Consider the following 9,375-nt stretch of genomic DNA (forward strand, 5'->3'; position numbering starts at 1 on the left):
ATTATATCTAACAATAAAAAAAACAAATTGAAAAAATTGAGGGGGCTAACGTGCCCCTGAACATGTCATACTCATTAAATATTTTAAATATACATATAATATCACCTATTTTAATATATGTAAGTGTCATTAGCAATAATAAAAAATATGAGCTAAAATTATTATGAGAGACATATCAAACTACAAGAGAGAGAGAGCAAGTTGGGATGAAAGGGAGTAAAAAATACTTACCGGGAAGAAGGAAGCTGCTCGAAGAGGAGTAATAAGGAGTATTGCTCCAGGAGGTTTGGCGCAACACACCCCTCACATGCGTACTTGCACCCTGTGTAGCACTTGTGCCCTACCCTGTGCCTATGCTGACCAAAAGTGGTTGTCACTGCATGTGTAGCAACCCATTGCGTAAAGTTTTTGGCACAACAAATTTATACCACTTGTCAGCCCTCGGTTGAATTGCGTCCCTGCCTTTGGCGCAATATAAATAAAAATAGACTCTCCTAATAAATAGTTTCAAAACAACCCCTTTTAATAAATAGTTTTTAAAAAGACCTCAAACTGATGCTTTTGTCCACACTCGCCACTCGTCATTACGCTGCCGTTTCTTCTTATATTTTCATACTACTTATATTTCACACGTGAGCTTAAATTATGAAGAAGTCATTTGTGGTGTACAGTTTTGATACATTTTTAAATATATTTTTATTATTTGATGAACACCGTATAAAATAATTATTATATTAATCATAAAATATAATTTATTGCACCTCATTCCAAATTTCCAATCCTAACAACACGAATTAGATTTATATTAATATACAACAACACGTGTTAGTTTGTAAAGAAAACAAAATGACAGCAAATATGTATAAATCGGTGAATATGTCTTAAAATAACTAAACTTACAAAAAAAACTAGAAAAAAGGCTCCTTGCTGGTGTTATTTTTAAATATAATTACTATGAGAATTTTAAACAGGTAATGATAAAAAGTTATAGTAACTCAATTGATTTTTTTTATTATATGAAGTGTAAACACACGGTGTGGTCTTCAATAGAAAAAATGCAATGCCTTCATAAAGAGATGCTGAAGAAATATAAATGCAATGCAAAATGAAGAAGAAACATATTTATATTTTTTAAAATAAAAAAAACTCACACCAAATGAGAAATGTATGGTTTAATAAAGATGTGACGGGGCATCTTATAATCTTATTATATATTTATAACGTGTTAATATATACAAGATCAAGTAACATCATATGTTAAATTTCGTAAAATAGTATTTTCAATATTTTTTATTAAAAGTAAATTTATCAATAAAATAATTTAAATGTTTGTAAATATGCAATTGAATAAAAACAGCTATATTTTAAATCACATGCAATACTTTAAAACAAAATGAAATGATTACATATCGATTATTTTTTATTTATGCGAAATTTTGTGAACTTAATTTGTTTTATGCAACTTCGAATTCAATAGATTGAGAAAACTTCCTTTTAATAAAAATTTATTGAATGTGTGTGATTTTACTAAGTTTGATACTTAGTATCATTTGATTCTCTCTCCCACGCACACACTTATGCCGAATTTGTTAGTGTATATCCCCTTCTTTTTCTTTATTAACAACTTATACCCGAAGTGTATTTTAAGAAAATTAAAATTAAGACTTATGAACATATTGCTTTTAGAAAGAAAAGATAGAGGAGAGAAAAAAAAAAGTGAGGGAAGAGCAATGGCAAGAAGAGAAAGATGAAGTTACATACTTACATCATTAGACTATTAATTAACATTATTTTAGTCCGCAAATTGGTTACTGATCGAATCAGTTACTTTGGTCCCTAAAAATACAATGGTACAATTACCGAAAATCATTGTGAAAGCTTCCTGAAATCTTCATTTTGATTATTGTGAATATGTCTACCGGTGTTTTTTTTTAAATAAAAAAAAAAACATGTTTATACTGGGCAACCATGTTGCTGCCAAAGTTGCAGAGCTCAAGACATATCATACAGTTGCTAATGGAAAAAGTGAATTGTTAACGGCAAAAACTAACTTATTAATGAAGTTCAGATTAAAGAATTTGTTGGTCATTTTTTTATATTTTAAAAATTACTAGATAACAGGACAAGCTATAGAAGGGATTGCAAAACAATCAAAGGCGGAAGAAAAAATATAAGATATTGTGTCACAATTTCAAGGATCAAAATAAACAATAATTTATACAAACAAAAAATCTCTTTTTAGCAAAAATTTAAACCTTAATTCATCATAATATATGGGAGACTAATTCATTTTCTTAAGTTTTATTTTTATATAATTAAAATTTATAATATATATATATATATTTAAATAGTAATTAGATATATAATTTGAAAAGTGAGGTTTTCATAGTTTTAAATTTTCACTTGTTTTAATATTTTTTCCTTTTTAGTAAGTATCACATATTATCTCCACAACTAGTCAAATTTATGTTATTTTTTCATTCACCTCAAACTACTCTTTTTTTATTTACATATCTTATTCATAAAACCGTCTTCATTGAAAACTCCTTATTTATAAAATTACTACTACCTTATATATCAAAACGATTCTTGATCAACTTTTGTCGTTTCGCTGTCCTAAAATATATATCAAAACGATTCTTGATCAACTTTTGTGGTTTCGCTGTCCTAAAAAATATTTTTCCTAATAGTGATGCATACTAGTCACCCACCCAATTAGCATGAATTGTCTATTAACTCCCATTCCATTCCAGCCAGTTCTCTTGTGAAGGAAATGATGAGATTACTCTTTCAATTTTTTTTTCTTCTATTCAAAACTTATTTGAACAAATTCTAAAATATAAAATATCTTTTTTGTACTTTTTATATAAATGATTTTGTACAATTTAAACAATTTTTCCTGGAACAATTGTTAATTAATAAGAAACTTTTTATTTAATAGATAATATTTTGTATAACATAATATATCATATTTATAATGATATTAAAATATATATTATAAAATTTAACTTAATTTAAGTTTTATATTTGTTTTGTTCTACAAATTAACTATATATACAATTATGTACAAAAAACCTATATATACAATAAATATTGATATATTATCCTAAAATGTCAAGTTAACCTAGTTATGTTTAATATATTTTGAGTTTCAATAGGATGAGATTCAAGATCAAATAAAAAAATAGAATAATGTATATAAATATTTTATTATTTTCCATATCATATTAACTTCTCTCATTTCTCTTTGTCTTTTTACTTATTACATCATAAATCTTATCGTATTTATAATTTTTTTTATTTTTTTTCTCTCACTAAAAAATAGCCTAATTCAAATTTGATGCCTAAATTAAAAAAATGGAACAAATTATTAAGAACCAAGAAGTCCCAATATTAAGGGTATACTATAGGAAGAGAAAGAACTAACGTAATGTAGTGGGTAGATAATAGGAATTTTCCCTTGGCACGATAATAGGAATTCTCTCTGATTTTCTCTCTCTCCCTCTTTGTCTTTCTTTCAATACCCACTTTGGTTCGACAAGATCTATCAAATTGTTTCCTATACTTTCCAAATTTAAATTATCTTAATTGTTATTAAATTAATCATTAAAAATTATAATAGAATAATCTTATAAATTTAAAAATAAAATTATTTTATCATATTTTTTACACATTAAAAAAAATAAAATTTAAATTTTTCTAAAGATTAATTTATCATCACATAATACTTTTAACCGATTTGATTATTTATCCAAAAATATAATAAGAAATTCAGACTGAGTGACTGACTAAAGACAAATGTAAACCGGGTCCAACATTTCCCCTACTCTCTTCAAATTTCAAATCTTTCTCCTACTGTTTTGCTATCCCGAGACACTCACTCGAATATCAAGTGGTAATACTAATCGTCTTTTCCTTTATCTCATTCTTCTTTGCGATCTTTTTTACTCTGATAACAGTCATTTGGGTGAATATATAGTGTTGCAGTGATTCAAAACCAAAACGCTAGAGCGAGAAATTCAGGTGCGCATTCTCTTCCTTGGGGTTCTATAACTTCATTTTCCTCTTCACCAAATTTATGAAAATCACTGTAATAAATCCCTTTTGGTGCTATTATGAAATGTTATGCCAAGTATTTCTAGGTTTTCCCTGGTAGTTTTAGGGGGGTTATCACTTCCCCAAGGTTTTCCATTAGATGCTAATATTTAATCAAAAGAAAATTAACGTTTCTTATGTCAGGTATCAATAAATAGAAGGAAAAGAAATGAAGACGAAGAAGAAGAGGCAGAGGACAGAGAAAAGGAGAGGGACAGGCGACTTGCCTAATTGTGTTCTGCTCCAGATAATGGAATTTATGAACACAAAATATTCTGTTCAAACTTGTGTATTATTGTCTAAACGATGGAAGGACCTTTGAAAATATCTCACTAGTCTCTCTTTCAGCCGTTTCCAAAGAGATAATTTGTGTGGCCGTGGTTACTTTATTACAAATTTGTGTCTTGGGTTCTGTCTAGTCGAGATGGTTCCGTCTCCCTTCTTAATCTTAATCTCTCTGGGCCGATGGTTTGCAGGGGCGCCCAACCTCTTGAATAAGCAAAATACCCAGCGGCTGGCAATCGATGCAGATTACATTCCTGATTGTTTTTTCCCTCTCATCTTTTGCTGCCAGTTTTTGACCTTCCTTAAGCTTTCCATTTATTCCCATTTGCCAAAATCTCTGCAGTTTCCAGCATTAAAAAGCTTGCATCTTGTTAATGTTGGATTTACTGCAATTGACCGTAGCTGTGCTGAGCCCTTTTCAACTTGTAACTCGTTGAATACATTCCTTTCCGCAGGATGCAAAAGTCCTCTGCATATCTATGCCAACCTTCATAGTTTGACCCTTGTTAATGCCACTCGATATTTTGCTCACGGAATTGTGCTTTCTACTCCTAACCTTAGATCTCTCACTGATATGTCATCTTATTTACCAACTCTTTGTATGCAATCTTTCTTTCCTCAAACAAGTAAAAATTGATGTGTAAACCTATTTTCATACTCATTTTGAGAAGCAACATTTAGCCCTTATTAGTTTGCTGTACGTGCTCGCAGATTATGTAAAGACACTGATACTCTCTTTGAGTACCCTTGAGATTTTAAATTAAGTTACTTTATTTTATTCTCTTTATTTTTACTATTGAAGTTTTGAAATTGCTCATAATATCATTACCTTTATGTGAAATTTCTGTCATCTTGCCTTTCAAATTATCCTTCAAACTGTATCTCTAATTAACTCTCATTGAGTAGGATCTCTCATCTTCTGATTTGGTGACAACTCAAATTCCTTGTTATGTTCAATTGAAGTCATTGAAATTGAAAACGAAATCTTCATCAAATATATCTGATGAAGGAGTTAACAGGATAATAGAGTTCTTACTTGAAAAATCTCTGGTGGCCAAAGTTGATGCTATTAATTGCTGAGAGTATGCATACTTGAACTCTTTAGGTGATGAGTGTTACATGTTGTTCAGTTTTTGCGGCATTTTATGTTTGCTTCTCTTCCCTATACCTGCTTAGTCTCTTCTCAGTTCTCAGAATCACAGCAAGTTATAGGTTGCTATATCATGAGCTTCTTGTTGATCCCCTTGTAGTTGTAGCCTTGTGTTTTTGCTATATTTGGCTATGGTGGACGACAATATTTAAGTAACTATTATTGTGGAAACTGGCAAACAATCTATATGATTTATACTATTTCTTGCTCTGTTTTTGTTTGTTGGTGTCATATAATGACCGTTGTCAAGTTTTAATTAATGAAAATGGATCAAAATTCAAATAGGGTTTCTCTGTGATTAAGGATAAGAATGATAAGAATGCTTGATGGACATAATTATGTTCAATTTCACATCTGAATATTTTAGGATTAGTTTCTAGGAAGATCTAAATATCCTTACAGTTTGCTGTAAGGATTTTATTTTGTCTTCTTAAATTGCTGTAATATTAGATTTAAGATAATATAATAAAATCCTTACAATTTCATGTTGGTTATATAGTATAATAAGTTAATAACATGCAGTTAGTTGCATAAGTTTGGTTGCTTGGTTGCTTGTTTCTTGTTTCTTGTTTTCAGTAATACACCTAAGATTCACCTATGACCAGTGGTGGGTGAATTTGATTTTGAACTTTTAAGTGGTGTTTTATTTGTTGCTTGTGTTTTTTGGTTGATATGTCTTCACTAATAATTTCAAAAATACCTCCTTATTTCCTCATTGTTTTCTGTTTCTGGATTTTGGGAAGGAAATGGTGTAATTAACAAGAATTTGTTTTTGCCATTTCCTTTACAAAATTTACCCAGAACTTTTGCCAGAAATATTTTGATTTTTGTATTTGATGGTGTTAAATATGTCCCAGTTTGAACAGAGGATATTGATGCTGAAAAACTGAAGTTTGATGTTTCAAAATTCAAACCATGAAATTGATTAGCTTAGGTCCTGTTCAGGGTTGTTTTTTGTTTTTAATTTTGAAAGTTTTAAAAAATAAAACCAGTTTTTTTGTTGAGTTTTCAGTTTCAATTTATTTTGGTTTTTAATCCTTAAAAAGTTGTTGTAAATTGAAAATACATTCCTTGAGTGTTATCAGATTACTAGTCTACTGAATGAAAGATGAAGAAAAATCATACAAACATTCCAACCTTTGCATTATTTCAAACTACTCATTTGCATCATCCAAATCCCCAACCCGCACATACCCAACTATACAATTTCAACTAAAAGTCCCTCTGCATTTCATCAAACAACTAGCGGGCAGTGAAAAACATGGCGTGAAAAATCCCAGAAATGCAGAAGACCTCCGTAAGAATTCATCATAGTCTCAAATAAGCAACAAACCACATAAGAGTGTTCTCTGAATCTCAGAAAAATAACGCCATATTCATCACAAAATTAAGCAACAGTAAAACCCCTAATCCCAGATCTGAATTAAAAAAAACAAATCACCAGTCACCACGGCATCCACCAATCAACGCAGAAAATCTGAACTACCATGTCCATCGACCGAATCATGCTCACCACAACCTCCCACTTTGGCATCAGTGGTGGCTCCATATCCCTTTCTCGTTCTTGATCAAACAACAACGAGATGCACAAACGAGAGGGAGAGTGGTGGGTAGGGAGCAACAAACGGAGACGAGTGGCAGCGAGCGATGACGAGCGGCGTACAAATGAGAGAGAGGTAGAAGCGAGAGGGAGAGGCACGGGCAGAGGGCAGCGTGAAGGTAAGGGAGTTTGAGTGTTAGGGTCAAAAAACATAAACAAGAATCAACAAACCAAATTTTATTGTTTTTCAAATTGGGTAAAAACTGTTGTAAAAAGAAGTAAAAAACATAGTCCAATTTTTATTGAACATGTTTTCATTTCGAAATTACATTTTAAAACAAAAAACCGAAAACTAACAACCATCATGACCGGGGCCTTAGTTTCTCATGCTCAGCTGATTTTAAATTCAAATTTTGACTTTATTGTTCTCTGCATTTTGTCTGTGATTGGCATACCATGTTTTAACAGAAAAATTACTTTGGACATCAGGGTTACCATATGAGGCATGATTATTTAAACTTGTACTATTTTCTGTTACATACATAATGAATTTGGAGTACATGGTATTGTGGATTATATTAAACTGATATGCTGAGCAGAAAAATATGGGCTGAGGGAGGAGAATCTTGCACTATGATTTGTTGAAGAGGAACACATGGTATTGATACTAGGTTACTATCTGATACAAATATTTGCCATCTGCCATGCTTAGTCAGAATGTGCTGCCATAAAACTTGGCAGATGTGGGGAACAAACTATGTAAATCTTGGCTGAGACATGGAATTGTGATTCATGCCATGACCAAAATGTTTGACAACAATTATAGTTTATTTTTCTCTACTTTTCACTGAAAGACTGATCTCATAATCCATATATTTTCCATGTACTTACATGGTTGGAATATTTTTTTTCTTCATTTCAAATTAAAATCTACCAAGCACTTGGACTCATTTTTTTGTTTCTTCTGTTCTTTGTTTTCCTGTGATTCCAGTAAGTGACCATCATAATTGGAGTTGGTTATGGCTGTATCCAGGCTGATGTCTGCTTTTGCTCAAGCTAGCATAGTGCTCTAGGCTTAAGGTTTATCATCCATTGGATCTTGGGATGAAAGGATTTATCATGGATGTTTCTCTTTTTGGATTATAAATAGATTAACCAAAATCCTTTATAAATTGTTGTTCCCTTGTAGTTAATATTTATGGGTTGTGTGGTAGTGGTACTAGCCGTATGAAAATTCTGTATCATGCCCCTATCCATGTTTTGAATGTTATATTATTTATTTTAACATTATACTATTTGTATCATATCCCTGTTTGTATTATTTTGGCATTATATTTTTTAAAATTTAATATAGTATTAGTGATGTTGAAAAAGAATAGAAAGATTGGAAGATAAAATATTATTTATTTTTTTCATACAATAAATATAATCATATAAATATTTTTCTCTTCCCATCTTCCTATTCTTTTTCTACATCACTTATACCATTTTTAAATAATATTACAAAAATTGATTCTATGAAAAATATATCAAATAATAAATTGTATACTTTATTTATAAAAACATTTTATACTTATTTGTGTTATATAAATTTATTATTTTTAATCCAGATGTAATATTGAATAAGTAATTTCATTTCACATAAAGTAATAGTGTATATTTTTTATGAAAATTTTTAAAATCAAAACTAAAACCAACCTTCCAATTATTTTAATCTAATAGTTTGTATTCATGAAAAATAAATCGCACAGCATATAAGATATTTATATTTTCTTTATGCATTAGAAGATTAGAAGCAAAAAGATACAAAAGGGGTGCTAGCTGAGGAGGACATCGTTGCATTTGAACATAAGATTCCAGCGAACTAGAGTTCCATGCTTCGCGAGCCAATCTGCGCAAGAGTTTTTCTCATGCCGAGAATGCTGAAGAGAAATTGACCATTCTAATTGAATGAGTCTCTTTGTATCAAATTTAGAGTCACTCTGGAGTCTGATTCACAAATAACAATCATCTTCCCTCCATTCCAATACTTTAGGAGACCATGCATAGTGGAATGTAAGAAGTTTCGTCTTAAGACATGTAGACACAACACATAAGAAATTTATAATCTTAATTTCAAAATTTATGCATAAAAATAGTAGCAGGCATAATTAAATTAGATTTTAAATTTTCAAAATTAAAAATATAAAAGTATTACAAAAATTATTGTTCGAATAGTTTTTATCAAAATATACTAATTACTTATTTTTCTAAAACTGAAAATTACAATATCTCAATTTTTTATAATATAATTCAATATTAATAT

General features: G+C 30.1%; 1 long non-coding RNA gene across 2 annotated transcripts; it reads left to right on the top strand.

The window, feature by feature from the left end:
* The first annotated feature begins 3,804 nt into the window (after window positions 1-3,804).
* Window positions 3,805-5,208, top strand: LOC114391795. 2 transcript variants are annotated; one of them, XR_003662177.1, is made up of 3 exons: window positions 3,805-3,895; window positions 3,980-4,023; window positions 4,240-5,208. It is a non-coding gene; the product is annotated as an uncharacterized LOC114391795 (long non-coding RNA). The 2 variants fall into 2 exon arrangements; XR_003662175.1 differs by having other exon boundaries at window positions 3,805-4,023.
* The last annotated feature ends 4,167 nt before the right edge of the window (window positions 5,209-9,375 follow it).

The sequence above is a fragment of the Glycine soja genome, chromosome 2 (genome assembly GCF_004193775.1).
Source record: "Glycine soja cultivar W05 chromosome 2, ASM419377v2, whole genome shotgun sequence".
Taxonomy (NCBI): domain Eukaryota; kingdom Viridiplantae; phylum Streptophyta; class Magnoliopsida; order Fabales; family Fabaceae; genus Glycine; species Glycine soja.